Below are 16,703 nucleotides of genomic sequence, written 5' to 3'. Positions count from 1 at the left end.
TTGTTTTCTATTATTATTTTTTTATTGTTTTTTTTTTCTTTTGCCTTAATTAAATTTTCTTTTGTTTTCTTGCATTTTTTTTTCCAATATATATCAAAGGAAATTAAAATTGAAATTGATACAACAAGAAAAACAGTAAAAGGAAGAATAAAAGTTTAAAAGAAAAAAGAGTATTATTGTGGCATAATACTCGTACTTTTTTTTTATTGATAATAAAGAGAAGATTACACTGCCATGCTACCTTTAGAATGCAAATTTTTATTTTTAAGAAAGAGTAAAAAACAGCAAGTTGGTTGCTTTTTGCAAATAAATTTCTCTCTCATTATCATACGAAAGTGATTTGACTTTTATTTTTTTTTTGATTGCATAAATTGAATTCGCTGGTTTTTTGTTATGAAAAAAGTTTCGGCATGCTAAAAATTGTTTAGAATTTAGATTTAGATAAAAAATATTTGACATACCGACACACATGTACATCTTTGAACAAGAGAATTATATACATCTTTAAATTTTAAAATTTTTAAGAGAATTTGTTAAAACAATATAAGACGGTGAAAGGAATGATCGATCATATTTATAAAATATCATATTGTATATATTAGGGGTAATTGTAATTTTATGAATTATAATGATAATTTTAAAAACATCATGCAAACATTTTTGGCATGTTGTACATTCCTTCGTCTTGCCCAGTGTTATCAATTTTCTTTTTGATTTTACTTACTAGTATTATATGATTAACGCTTATTTTTTTTATCCATAAAGCGCACATTATTCTCGATTCCGGTTTTGGTTGCGCTCTCGATTGTGACTAATTCTTGGTTTTCTTATAAGCTCCGACAGGAGAAAGTAAAAATGCTGCATTTCAACTGTTAAAGGCCCCCATTGTAAACAGCTTGACAGTAAATGTCTTGACAGTAAATATCTCGACTTTAAATGCCTTGACAGTAAATGCCTTGATAGTAATAATGTCTTGTAAATAAATGTCTTGACATTTAATGCCTTGATAGAAAATACCTAGATAATAAATATCTTGACAATAAATGTTTTGACAGTATATGACTTTATCTCATTCAGCGAAACTCAATTAATAAAAGTTTAAATTTTTCTGTAGGTATGTTCGCTAGAAACTTATTAGCATCCTTAAAATTACGGTCGGTAACGTGCTGACTACATCAGATTTTTTTATACTCATATTATAAAGTTTTCTCTTTCTTATCGTTTACAACAAGTGTTTCTCAGTTTTTTATGTGTATATTAGTGTGTTGATCTATAGTAATATAGAATGTACTTTTGTTTTAGTGCAATTTTTCTTTGCCTCTTTTGGTTATCTTTAGAATAATTCAAAATAGTGTTTTCTTGTTAACTTTATTGTTCAACTTAAAACAAAAGCAGTTTTATTATTTTTTCAATGAAAACTATTACTGTATATATGCAAGTGCTTTCAATGTAAAGAAAACAGAAAAACATTATTTTATTTTTTGCTTTAATTCAAGAACTTTAATAGAATATATACGTAGGTACTTAAGTTCATAAAAAAAATTCCTGATTTTTTTAAACATAATCTTGTTGTACATGCTATATAAAATTTATTTGAAAATAATGTTGCAATATGATTGCCATCCGTAAAGTAAGATTGTAGATTTCAGCAAAAACTTTTATTGACTTAAAAGTATCAATTCAGAACTCGCAATCATTTCAAAGAGAGTAATAGTCCGAATATATTCAAGCCCGATGAATTTATAGCCTAAATCTTTCAATATATTATCGTTTCGAAATATTGTTTTTGAGTTTTATTAATATCTTGTAAAAGCAGTATTTTAATGAAAAACATTCCATGTGTCCTTACTATCCTTAGACTAAAAATTTTTTAGAAAAGGGACAAGGATGTTACCTCTTACATTTGTGCAGTTACTTTGATATTCTGTCAGTTTTAAAAATTTTGGCTTGAATTCCAGTCGACCTCTTTAACAGCAATACACTTCGAATAACAAAAATTAAAGTAAAAGAACTTATAAGATGAACGATATTTAAAATTTACGTACACATGGTATAAGTGAGAAAAAAAACATAATCCAAATCAAAAACATAGTAAAAATAACCACTTCATGAATTTTTAGATATGATTTGTATATGCATATATAACACATGTATGTATATGCATATATAACAAAATGAACCATAAAACTAAAGAAAAGCAATAGAATAAAAAATGAAATTTCATAAAAGAATAAAACAAGAACTGAGAGTAGAAATAAATGCGAGATTTTTTACAGTAGGGTAAATGTACTTATCTCTAGTGTAAAATAACAACAATAACATACAGAAACAAGAATTAACATTATTGTGTTTGTATGTGCGCCAAAAATATTCAAATTTAGTTTTAATTTTTATAATTTGTTTTTGTTTTATTACCTTTTGTTACATTTTGTTATCTTTTTAAAAGTATATGTAGTTAAGTCTTTTCCTTCCCTTCAGAACATTATCAAATTTTGTGCTTGAGAGTCATTTGTTCACAATAGCTTCATCCATTTATTAAATATTAAAGAAAAAACTTATATTTAATAATAAACACCATTGAGATAATTGAAGTACTAAAATAAAATTTTAACAGGCTATAGTTTAAATTATTAAACAGTGGAGGATTCGAATTTAGAATGCAATTAAGTGTCAGATTATATGCATGACCAGTTTTAACTTACAACGAAAGAGTTGTTGTGTAGTCCTTTTTGTTTTTGTTGACTGTTTTATTATGTCATTAATTAAAAATTTCTAAACCTGGTCCGCTCTTATTTCTCGATTTCGAATCATTAACTTCCCCGTCTCGACGCATAATGTTTGAGTTTGACCTTGACACTTCGATTATAACTTCAACTCCATATTTAAGACATTAAAAAAGGATTTACATTCTCCTTTGTGTTTCTCATTCTTTTTCTTGAAAACACAAAAAAAAATAAATTTGCTGACAAAGGTTTGCAGGGGCTCTTTAAGATTAATTCCAAAATAATTTTGGAATAATTATTGTCCTGGGCTTCAAGATCATCTATGTATTGCTATATTATTAGATCATCCTGGAGCTTTCAATTTAAGTTATACGTATGTGAATTTTTTAATACATAATTAAATATACATGCAAACTGATTTAAATGTATTAGTTGATTTCCTTTGTGCGCGCGATGTATTATAACAATTTTCTCTCTCTTTCTCTCACACACTCTCCCTCTCTTCCTGTTCATAAAACGATATTGTCTATAGCGCTTAAGCTTTTTAATATAAAATAAGTTTTTGAATTTTATATTGAATACACTAAGTCCTCGAGATACGACATCTTCTAATACGACATTTCGAGTTACGACATGATATAAATTTGAATCATTTTTATTCGGTTTACGACATTGTTCCTAATACGACATTGAAAAAATTGTTTTTTTAAAAAAAAATTGTTTTTTTGACAGATTTTACTGTTTTTTGAATAAAAATCTATACCGAATTTAGTTATAAGACGAGACTAAAGCACATACTTCAACAATGAACTCTTTCTAGTTAAAAATTCTAGTTAGTAGTTAAGAATACGAATTGAAGTGATAAAATATCAACTTATTTAGATTTTATTTTATTTATTTTTGTTACATCATTGAATTTTTTTGATTTTGTTATTATATTTTGTTGTTTTTTTTTTCAAACTTTGTTACCTTTTTGTAAAAAAAAAGGTAAATTATTTTATAACATAGTTTGTCTAACTCACTTTTTGTTTCAATACATTTTTTTTCCTCCTCAAACGACAATTCGAGTTACGACATAAATTTCTGGAACCAAAAATGTCGTATCTCGAGGACTTAGTGTACGAGTATAATATAAAATACATTTAATAAGCAACAAAACAAGAGAACAAAACCGTACAAAAAGGGAGAACAAAAAATATCAAACGGAAATAAAAATATGAAAGTCATAAAAAAGTAGAATGTTTTTTTTCTTGAAAGTGAGGTTAGGATAAAAAATTTCTTATACAAATTCCGTTTTATTGTTTAAAAAAAAAAAAAAACTAAATGAAAAGAAAACCGTAAGAAAATGGAATGTAATAAAAAATGAACGTTAAGACTTAAAATATTAAATATTTTTCTCATGTTTATATAAATTTGTATACATATATTTATGTGAATTTATTTAGACATTATTTTGGGTATATCACAGGATATTTATATTGCTCTTCCATATTTAATGAATTCCCTCAATTTCTTACAAATATAAAATCGGCTTTTCTCTGGTTCTGGATTGAATTGTTCATTTTATATTCATATATTTTGTAAAAATATAGAAAATAAGTAAAACCCAACCCAATAATTTGAAATTTTACCTACAAACTTTTGCAATTTTTATTAATAGACACATTCAATCGTATAAAACTCAATTTTTTACTTAAAAATATTTGAAGAAGGTCTGCGAATTGATATATATTAGGTCTATTTTTTAAGCCAGTTATGTTCCAGACAAAAGAATTTCTGTTTTTTAAAGAATTCTCATAAAAAACTTCGTTCCACAAGAGTGAATGTGACCTAAACGAATGAATGTGAAAAATTGGGATAGAAAAAATTCATTATGCTACTTAATTTTTTCTATAGACTTTGATTTATCAGACGCTGTCTTTTATCCCTAGAAGTATGCATTTTTTTTATAATTGCCAAAATATTTTATTTTGGATTTCATCTACTTAATAAATATGGTACTTTTTATACGCCTACATAAACTTATATGAAAAAAAAAATAAATACAAAAGAGAATAATTACAGTTTGCCAATTTGCATAAGTACCTAAAAATAAAAAAATTTTTCTATTAAACAAATTTGTTTTTTTATGAAATAAATTTTTTTATACATGCACATATATTTATATATATATTATTTTTACATCTATACATGGGATGTAAGTATTTACATATACTGGAATCAAAAGGAATTTCAATGATGCCAGTGTCCTGCTGCCGTTTACTTAATGCATGCTTGATCTCTTCTATGCAAACATAAATTTGTTTACATATAGAAAATAACAAATGTTCGTATGTCATAAAAAGAAAATTTTCTTTTAAAATATGGGAAAATTCCAAGGTTATTTAAATTTTTCTGCTTCCCGTTTATTTTTTTTTTATTTTTTTTTGTGCTCCAAATAGTATGAATGTTTAAAAATGCATCCCAGTACATTTGATTTATGAAGCATAAATATTTCAAAAAACAACAAAAAAAACAAAAGAATTACAAAAATTTATTCATGAGGCCGCCGTATAATAAAACGGTAATACAGAAGTAAAAATTTTTTAATTTTAAATTTAGTCAAACGCATTAATTTTGTGTTTTGCGGTCTATTTTAGGCAAAATTCAGAAAAGGTCTTAAAATTTTTATTTTTGAGTCGTTTGTTTACGTCTTAGGCTTTAAGTTTTAATAAAAATTTTGATTTTGAAATGTGACGAAGATTACTGAAACTAATATGACAAGATCCTTTTTTGATTCCATTTTGATTTTTTAAAATATTATTTGAAATAAAATAAAAACTTAAATATTATATTTTTTAAATATACTGCTTTTGCTCAATTAAAAATATTTTCAAATTTAATTAAAAAATGTGTAATAATTATGTTTTAAAGAATTTTTGATGGCAAGAAGTGACAAGAGAAAATTCTACAACAACGTAGCCAGAGAAGCTCAAAAAGCCGCAAAATAAAACAACACTTGATTACTGCATAAGAAAATTGGAACAAGAACAGCCGGAAATAAAAACCGATAAAGAGCAAGGTATTCTACTCATATCAACCCAAAAACAATGGAGCAGATGGAGAGAGCATTTTGCAGAAACGAACAAGCCTAACCGAGTATCTTGGTTTTGATGAGAAAGAACTAAACATTACAGAAGACACTACAATCGAAAAAGGAATACCAACCTTTAGAGAAATAGTTGAAGCAAATTAGAAAATTAGGCTCAATATAGCTCAATAAAACTCAATAAACTATTTGAAACAGGACGGATAACAACAGTCAATGCACACAAACCAATAATAGAAAAAATATAGCGAAACTAGGTAATCACTAAATACTAAAAGGAAAGCACTAATAATCAACCTACCCAAAGAAGGTGAATTAGCAGAATGTCGTAATTAGGGAGGTATAACCGTACCTAATAATGTGATCAAAATAATAGCCTTCATAATACACTAGAGGAAAGTTGGACAAAACCCTTATAAAAGAACAGGCAGGCTTTCGCCAAAATCATGGCTGTACTGAACACTCTAACACAATTAGATTGATAGTCGAGCAATCAGTAGAATTGGACTTTAAACGTGTTTAGACACAATGAAGTAAGGCGAAATCTGCCAAATTAATACAAATTATAAAGGCACTTTGTAATGATGCCGAAGCAGTACTGTTACATAATGGCAAATTTAATTCCCCCACCGCAAAACAGGAGAAGTCAAACAAGTGCCCCTTGTTGTCAAATGTATGAGAGAGATGTATGACGTCGTTCTTCTGACTCATTTAGTTAAAGAGATTAGGTATAAATAGGTTAGCAGAAAAAACAAAAAAAATAAATTAGGTATTTATGAATTTTTTTCAATTCAACCAAGTGAAGTTTTTCCACTTGAAATTCAGAGTATTTACGACCCGAACGATGCCGTTTTCTACTCTTATTCTACTTGATTCCATAGACACGTTTCAAATATGTATTTTGTCCATATTGCCCATATAAAACATTTATATTCTATATGAATAATAGAATAATAAAAATTCTTTAGGAGTAACAAAAAATTTTAAACGCAAGTAAAAAGGGTTTGGCAAGTAATGAATTTATTTTCTCACATTATCTTCACACATACATGGTCAAAAATCCACAATAATATATTTACAATTTTCTTCCCATAAACTATACTCTACATATTTGATTATACTAATATACAAACGTACATAATATGTAAAAGTTTTTGTAAAATATTTGTTAAATTTGTTTCAGTCACAAAATTTTTTATTTTCCATGATACTTTTTTATTGATTTTTTAGTTAATAAAATATTTTGTGTTTATAATGGGCACTTTGTGTTTGTATAGTCAAAGTAATTTAAGTGAATAAATTATTAAAAAAAAGTCAGAAAACAAAAATGAAATCAAAGATTTTCGTGCTTTATTAATCGATTAATTTTTTTTAAAGGTATAGAATTCCTACAGCACAAATTATCCCATATTGCTGTTAGATAAGCCAATTGATATTTTTTTATGACTCACTTACGTTCGCACATTTTAAATAGCTCCAGTAATTTTTTTAGCAGTACTAGTAAGCGCAATCAGTTTTATTAGTGATGCTCTTATCGCTTCGAATGATTCCAATTCAATTTTAATTGTAAATTGCATTATAAATGGAATTCAAAATTTTTGAACTCAAATTAAATAACTCATAAAATAAACAAGAAAATAAATTTTTCTACTTTTCAGATTTTCAAGTAGAAAAAAGATAGCATAAAGTGAAAACATTCTTAAGCCATTTTTGTTCTATTTTTTTTTTCTTGTTTGCCAAAATTTAATTCGAAATTAGGTCATTTTTGATCAAATTTTTTACAATCGTTCGTACTTTCTCAATAAATGTTTTAAATTGAAATTAGAAAAAGGAAGGGTTTTTTTTTATTGACTACCTTCTGACTGAATTTTTTAGGAGAAGGTGTAGAAATCCTAGAAGAATTTGTTTCATAATTTATTTGCAAAAGTTTTTCAAATCATAACGAAAAGATAAAAATATTATAAATTTTTTTTTTCAATTGTGTAAAATTTAGAGGAAAAGTATTTTGAATTTATTTGAAATTCCAGTCCTTTTCTTTATTCATTTTTGGTATCCTTTAGGTAAAACTCTTAAAATTTTAGCTAATAGGTTTGAAACCGAGAAATTGCTAATTTTTTCCTTCTCTACGTTTGTAAAATTATTTTCCGCCCGTAATAAAAAAAATTAGCTTTGTAAGCTGAAAATAATATTAATAGAATTAAAGAAGGGTTTATGAAATCAGGAAATAAATGATGTTTCACGTACATACACTTGGTGTATTATCTTCAATACCAAGAAAATAATAAGTTACTTTGTAGATTGTAAATTACTGAGGAGAGATATGTTCAAAAGAATTCCTCCCGTCCAGTAATTTGGATTTCTACTGAAAAGTAATTCCGGAATCTCAAAAATAGTGCTTTGAAATACGCAGAAATAGCTAGTGCCTGCAAAATAGAATTTTTTTTCAAATCATTCGTAAGTCAGCTACAAATTAAAGGACAAGATTCTTTCTCATAACCGTTTAATATTCGAAATTCTTAAAAAATTTCAAAAAAAAAACTAATAAGTGCACCATATGTATATATGCACCATATTATGTTTCAATGTACGTAAGCAATATGCAAAGAATAAAGAAATTATTTCAAGATCATATTATCCAACTTATTTTCATATGGCGACAAATAGTCTGTCCTTATCTCTGAATATGTAGAAAGAAAAGAGAAAACACTGAAAAAAAGCCTTAATTTTTTTTTTTTTTTTGGAAACTTTCTCATTCTATGTGTGTTTTTAAGACATAATATCAATATTATTTCTATATTTTGTATTTGTGTATGTTATACATGTATGTACATGAGAGTATATGCATTCAGGACATTTCGGAATGTTATACTAATGATTTTTGGCTTATTTTTTTTGACATTTTTATATTTTTTCCGTTTCTCTTTGTTTGTTTCGATACACAAAACTTGTTTAAAAAATTTTTCTACAAAAAAATGAAATTGTAATTTGAACTATAAATAGTTTTACCATGTATATACTCTCAAAAACATACAAGTCGCGGAAACAGTTAAATAAGCAATAGTTTAATTAAAAAATAAATTAAAATTGCATAATTCAATATTAATCTTAATATTGAAGAAACTTGATTTAAAAAATATTTATAAAATTTCATATAGAGCTAAACTTCTACATTTATATGCCGTAAGTATATGAGCCCCAACTTCACAAATCCTTGATCTTTGTTAGGGTATTTGCGTAACTCGGCTATTGGTGCAGTGGATATGGCACCGGTCTCTTAACCGATCACTAATAAAAATATATATTCAATATTATTGTAGCTTGTTATACGATAAAAAGAAGTAGTATACAAGTAATTTTCTTATATCCATAACATTCGATATTAAAACTATAAAAAATAAATAATAAATATCGATAAACAATAAAAAACGACGGCGGAATAGTTAGTCTTTTGCCTAGTCAAAACTCTATGACGCAATGAAGCTGAAGCATGACTGTCTATGACATCACGTACTAAAGCTATGTAGAAGGAAAAAAAAAGTGAATCACCGAAGTAATCGGGGCCTTTTAGATATCAAAAAAATCTAAAAATTAGCACTTAAGCTGTTAATATGTTTTATGACTCCGTATTGGCATCATACCCCAGGAATTTCATTCGCATGCGGCAAATGAAATAATTTAAAGCAAATTATGAGGGGGGTAAAAACTACGATATGCTTCGAGAAAATAGCCACAGATTGCTGTCGATTTAATAACTTCTTGATAGATATCCAAAATTTCCAACTGTGTATACGAAAAACATAATTTCTTGCTTAAAATCTTATTTTGTTTTTTTTTTTTGTTTGAGTAGAAGAAGTAGTGATGGTAAATGAAAGAGGTCGTGGCACATAACTGTAATATAAAAATTTTCTTAAAGATTCACAATTATGTCTGGTATAGGCATGTATGTATAGATATAAGTATGTAGTAAAAATAAATGCATTGGCAGATTAGTGAAATTGTATTCTGACAACTTAAATCAGCAGGATGTTTTTGCCATAAAAAAATATTTTTCTTTTATTTTTTTATTTTTTTGTTCACAATTTTGGACTTTTAGGTTGGGGTTTTTCTTTTTTCGTAAAAAAAATATGGATTATTTTAATAGAAGAATTTTATTTTTTGTTTTATAAATATGAAAACATATGACGTAAATACTTAAAAATATATATGCATGTATGCGCATATAATATATATATGTACACTCATATATTATGTTATTATATTTAATTTTATATAAAATGGAAAAATTAATACCCTAACAAGGTTTTGTGTTTATTTATATTAGCAAATTATGTTGTCGTTTAAACAGAATCCTATTAAAATATTTAAAGAGGTTTTCGAACTATACATACACATGTATATGTAGGTGCCCCTAGCAAATCGATTCCTAGGTTTTGTAAAACTTTTAATTATAATTTTTTGGCGTCAAAATTAATTTTACATTTAGGAGGAGCAAATTTTTGTTCCATCTTATATATTAAATATTGAAGCTTTTAAAGTGAAGGTTAATTCAATGTTGATGTGTTGAATTGAACTATAGTTTGTACTTTAGACGAATTAAATACCGTTAAATATGAATTTCAATAAAATAATATTTTCTGTGAGGCTCTAGGTCTCGAAAAAAGAATTTATTAAACACTTTTGTAATGACAATCAATAGAACAGAAAGACAATCATTTTAAATGTGTAGGCTAGATTTGAATAATTACTAATTTTTACATCCTTTGTGTACATCCAAACTATGGTTATTCAGTTCAGATATTGGAAAACTTTTAAAACCTCAACAAAATAAAAGAATAGCACTTTCTGTTGGCTAATATGCCAACTTGATTTTAACACATTTTAATCAATAAAAATTATAACAACTAAATATAAGAGGATTTTAACTTGGTATACTTGAAAACAGTAATTTGTGTGTATATATGGGTGACAAATTACTATAATTTCGGTTCAGTGAAATTTTTTAAACATATTAAGTTTGCCTCATTTAACAAATATATTTTATTAATTAAGTACATATTTATTTTAATATTATATTAAACTTTTATACATAATCGCATACTCGACGCCTTCACTATTTCAAATCTCATATGCTTTTATTAATTTATTATCAATATCATGAGGATGAAGTTATAATATAGTCTCATACATTAAAAAGAAACGTGTCAGAGAATTTATAAATCAATATCTAAACAATAATTATATATAGTTATACCCTCCTACTATGCGTATAAATATTATTGTAATTATATTTCATTAAAATTATATGCAATAAACATTGCTTTTATTTTCAAATCTTTTGGAAAATTTCAAATTTCTTATTACACCAAAAAATTTATTTAGTATGTATAATATAGACGTTGTTCATATGTATAATATGTATGCTTGAATAAGAATTTCTAGTTAAAAATTTACTTGATTTGAAATTAAATCGTATTAAAAAGACACGCTAAAATAATTATCGCTTTTAATATTTTAGAAAATTATTTCAAATTGCTGTTTTTCTTTTTCTATTTTAATGAACTTATTAATTACATCTAATTAAATGCTTGTTTATTTTTGGAAGAAATTAATTTTTAAATAAACAAATAATGATATAAATTGTATATTTATTTTTTACTTTTTTCTTGTTTTTATATCTTAAAAATAAAAAATATAAAATTCAAGGTAAAAATTTTAAATAATTTCATATAAGAAAAAAAAAAACAAGAATAGAGAATAAAACTCGAAAACAAATACAAATATGAGAGCATAATAAAATGTACATAGAAATCTCATTATATTTTTCCTTTTTGAATTAAATCAATTTACTTCATTTTCTTTTAGAGAAACTCATAAAATATACGCGTACATAAATACCGAAAAAAAAAGGTAAATAAATACTCGTATAAAAGTAAGAAAAGAATCGCGATGTCAGGGAAAGAGTGGAAACCTAGAAAATTAAAAAAGTATATGGAGAAGGGAAAAGGAGACGGCAGGAGGAGGAATAGTGGTATTGCGTTATATGTTCTATAATTAAAGCTATATAAGTTTTGTGAAGGTGTGAAAGAGAAGACATCTATATAGTAAACAAGGAAAAAATTACTTTAGTAAAGTTAATGGCTCATGTACATTAAAAAAAATATATGAAAAGAAATACGAAAAATATAAATTAAAGAAACTTATCAAAAATTATGAATGTATATCCTTAACAGGAGTTACACATAATTCAAATTGAAACATCAAAAGTAACACAATTAATGAACACTCTTTTTGACTACGCGAGTAAAGTACATGGAAACAAAATGAAAAGGTTACCAGAAATAAGTAATAATAAGAGGTAGAGAGAGAAAGAAAGGTAGAAAAAAAAAACAAGAACATTAAATTTCATAAAAATTCCTCAAGCCTTTCATTTTTAATACACGCAGTCATACGCAGTATTTCATTTGAAATAGTGTGCAGTTATTCTTGACCTGGATACGGTGAGCGAGCAGGTGAAAGCAGTGGATTCGAGGAGTGTTTTGAGGCTCCAAGTAATGGGAGCAAGAACTGGTCACTTGAGAGGCTATGGGTTACGCACTAAGAACGTTAAATCTGATTTTGTGGTGTCATATACCGATTGTGGGGTTGATTACGGGATGTTTCACGAAGATAGGAATATAATACTGGGGGGCTAAGCACGCATAGGAGATTGTGCATCTATCCACGAACTGGGTTTAGGGGTGTCCACTAGGCCGCTTCATAAATTTGGAGTTTTCCAGACGGAGATTTTGACGAAAGGGTGTCGAAATTAGCTGCAACTAACCCGGTGAGAGTGCGTGATCTGGCTATCTTTGAGGATAGTAGGGTAGTGATCGCAGCTCTCGCATCCTACTCAGTTATAAAAGCTCTGGTGGGACGATGTAAGGACGTTTTGAAGTAACTTTGCGAAATGTGAAGGGTGGCCGTTAATGCTGGATTCCCGATAATAGCGGTTACAAGTAAATAAGAAGGAACTAAAGGGAGAGACGAGGAGTTATGCGTGTAGCTTGCATATGCAGGATGGCCAGTGCACCGTAATAGGAAGCCAGGAATAGGAAACGCATTCTGTGAATCTCCTTTTACAGTAGCTCGGAGTACCTGTTGAAGGAGTCTTTGGCGCGAAGTTTCGATAAGAAGGTTGATTGGTTTCGGTTCCTTTCCCTTCCTAAAACTACTATTATTAATATAACAATTGGAAAGAGCTTGATTGTTTCAGTAAAGAAAAACATACACTGTGTACATGCATACAGTAACATATACATTATATAATACGCAGGAAATAGATGAGGGAAGCGATGAAGGGGGAAGAAATCATATTTAATTTGTTAAGATTTAAGGTGTTACGTGTTAACCTTGAAATTTTTTCATTTCTATTTCTTGATGGTTTTTTTGTTTTTTTTTTTGGTAATAATTCAATTATATTCCTTGAAACAAAAAGAAATTCATTTAAGTTTGGTTTTTTTTTTTTTTCTTTTGTACTTAGATTTAGAGTTATATATTCGCATACACATATGCACATAAGTGTTTACTATATAGAAAATATTATTATATCAGGTCATATCCTTATTTTGGGCAACAGTTACAGTTTTCAGTATATCACATGCGCGTGTATATGCACATATTACGGTTAACGTATATTACATTTTAAATGAAAATATTTTATTCTTATACGTTTGGAACTATATTATACTGATTTCATTTAAATTTTTCACTTTATCATATTTGAAATTAAGTCTTAGAGCCGTTTTGCCCCATACGTAGCAAATCAATGAATTAAATTCATATTCCACCAAGTCGCAAGTAAACAGTCGGAAATAAATAATTTATATTGAACTTTAGAAATACTTTAAAGTAATTTTAATTAGAATTTCAGTTCAGCGTATTTCAGCTCCACATACTATTTCACAATTTTGTAAAAATTTAGGAATGATTTTTAATCAATCTATTAAAATATTTTTAATAATTATACTAAAATTTTTTGTTTCAATGTACAAAAGTAAAACTACAATTATAGTAATTATTATTACAATAAGGGCTTTTCTATCGAATTTAAATATTGAATTTAATTTAAAAACAAAAATACCATTGTCAATGTGAATACTTGCGGTTGTTACTAATAACGAGATTTTTTATTATTATAAAAAAAAATACAAATTTATTGTCGATTGATTGATCAATGGATTTTTTATTTTTGTAGCAATTAAATGATAGCCTTTGTAAAAATTTAATGTGGTTTGCTTCTTTTTTCCTTATTTAACCACAATCAGGTCAGTAATTATCGAATTGAAAAATTTTTATAGGAGTAACATGGCTCTAATATTTTTTTTTGTAAAACCTTGTGTCATCTGTTTTGTAAATCATTGTGTCTAAGTGAAAGTACATGAATTTTCAATGCAAACAACAATTGGATAAGTCGTTTATAGAACATTTTCAGATATGTAAGTATTATTCAATTTATAAGCAAGCAACTTTTCTCTTGTATTTCAAATAAATTTTGATACAAAGTTTGATTTAAGTAAAATCTGGCTAATTTGTTTTTAAACGAAATTGCTTTCATCCTATTTGATTTCATATCAAACATGTTCCATTGATAACTTTAAATTTACAAATACAATTTATAAAACAAAGTCAAAAACTTAAATTGTTGATTATCCATTAAAATTTTACCAATCACAACCAGTTCTTTTACCAATCTCAATTCAGCTCATAAAATTACAATATTAAAAATAATTTTAAAATTTCGATAATTATTATATTTTCGAATAATAATAATTATTAATGTAATATTTAATATTTTTTTTCTGAATACGTACACACGTACACATGTTCTGTATTTGTTTTGTTGCAAATATGCAAACATGCATATAAAACATGAAAAAATATTGTAATTGTAAATTTTTGTACTTAATAATTATTTTGTTCACGAGTTGGACAAATTGTGTATTTGTACTTGCTGTAGTTAAGAGACGTTTTTATGAGTAATGATTGAAGGACAATAGTCATTATATTCAATAAATATTAATACTTACATATTTTTATAATAATATACAAAGAAATCGATTATTTTATATGTACTTTCGCACGCACATTATTTATACAGTAATAAAAATGTTAATGAGCAAGGTGTTACATAGCAAGCGAAATTTTATTTATCAATCATTATGTATGAAAAAGTGATTGTGGTTTTATTTTATATTCTTGTAATTATTTTTATTATGGATTTAAATATTATGTTTCAAACAGAATTTTTGTTGATATGAGCTTGCTTTGCAATGTGGTTGAACATCAAATTTTTACATTCAAATTGAAGTGAGCTTTACATTTTGTTTTATATACTTATTTGGAGAGTATATTGCATCTTAAAAGAATATGAACTCAACCAACGCCAGCCTATCTAATAAAAACTTCAATATTTAAATTTTTATTTTAAAAATATTTTACGTATGACACTTTGTAGACCATTCTTGCATGTTATAAGTGTACCCAAGTTAAATTAGCACCTAATAATTTTTCATAACAAAATACTATACCTTCCATAGTTATTCTTTCCTCCTTCCGTTTATTTACATATAATTACATACCTACTCTTATAATTACAATGTGTTTTATATTTTTGTAATTTGTGTTTGTATTTACAAAACGCGAATACGTGCGAATTATGTCATCAAACATTTTTGTTAAACATTTAATTCTAAATATTTAAAAAAAAAAAAAAAAAAAATTCCAAAGTACATGAAATTTTTGTGTGTATATATTATACAAATTATATGAACTTATTATATTGATGTATATTGTATAGCTGTATTAATTGTTTGCTAACAAATTTAAAATTAAACCCCTTGAGAATTTCGAAACAAATTAATTCCATTATTTTTTCAATTAATTACTAAAAGCAATATATATATACAGCAATTAAGTATACAATTTAAACGACCATAAATACAAGAGTAAGAGAACATAGTATAGAAAGGATTTTATTCATACTCTTAAATACACAGCCAGACTTAACCTCATATTGTTGACTTCATGTATGCCTTTCAGACTAGTTACATATATGTTTTAGGCATATTGTATATGTGCATGGTATTGTATTTAAACGAAGAACATTTTTTTATTTCAATTTTTAATTTAAATATCACAAAAATTTTTTGGAATGCCTCTAATTTACTTCTTTTATTTTATATTTCCAGGTGAGTTTCACAACTGTTTTATTGAAGAAATAATGCTATTGTAATTTAGCAAGGTAATTTTGTGAAAGATTTAAATCAGGACTTTTATTTAAATTTAATTTAAATAAAAGTCAATCCTTCCAATTTTTGCTACCATAGGTCTTGCATATTGTGGATTGTAGATTGTAGATTCTAAGGGAACCGAGGGGACAGGAGTAACCCCCCAAGCCACCGCATCCATTTTTGACTTATTGTAGCCTCCCCACACTCCCGCTATAATATCCCCGTCCCAACCACAAAGCCGGAGAAATCGCCTTCGCACCACCTCTCCACAACATGTAAATTTTGTTGTAGAAGATCGGAAATAGTGCTCTCAAATTTCCCTCGTACGACGAAGGTCACATCGTCGACTTTTAAATAAAAGTCAATCCTTCCAGTTTTTGCTACCATAGGTCTTGCATATTGTGGATTGTAGATTGTAGATTCTAAGGGAACCGAGGGGACAGGAGTAACCCCCCAAGCCACCGCATCCATTTTTGACTTATTGTAGCCTCCCCACACTCCCGCTATAATATCCCCGTCCCAACCACAAAGCCGGAGATATCGCCTTCGCACCACCTCTCCACAACACGTAAATTTTGTTGTAGAAGATCGGAAATAGTGCTCTCAAATTTCCCTCGTACGACG

General features: G+C 27.0%; 1 protein-coding gene across 7 annotated transcripts in view; it reads left to right on the top strand.

The window, feature by feature from the left end:
- The window catches only part of LOC129606973 (potassium voltage-gated channel protein Shab), a 202,648-nt gene that overhangs the window by 90,252 nt on the left and 95,693 nt on the right, over nucleotides 1-16,703 (top strand). The window lies entirely within an intron of this gene.

Source organism: Condylostylus longicornis, unplaced genomic scaffold, assembly GCF_029603195.1.
Source record: "Condylostylus longicornis isolate FDR11 unplaced genomic scaffold, ASM2960319v2 ptg000022l, whole genome shotgun sequence".
NCBI classification, from domain to species: domain Eukaryota; kingdom Metazoa; phylum Arthropoda; class Insecta; order Diptera; family Dolichopodidae; genus Condylostylus; species Condylostylus longicornis.
This window is presented reverse-complemented; position numbering and strand designations above follow the sequence as displayed.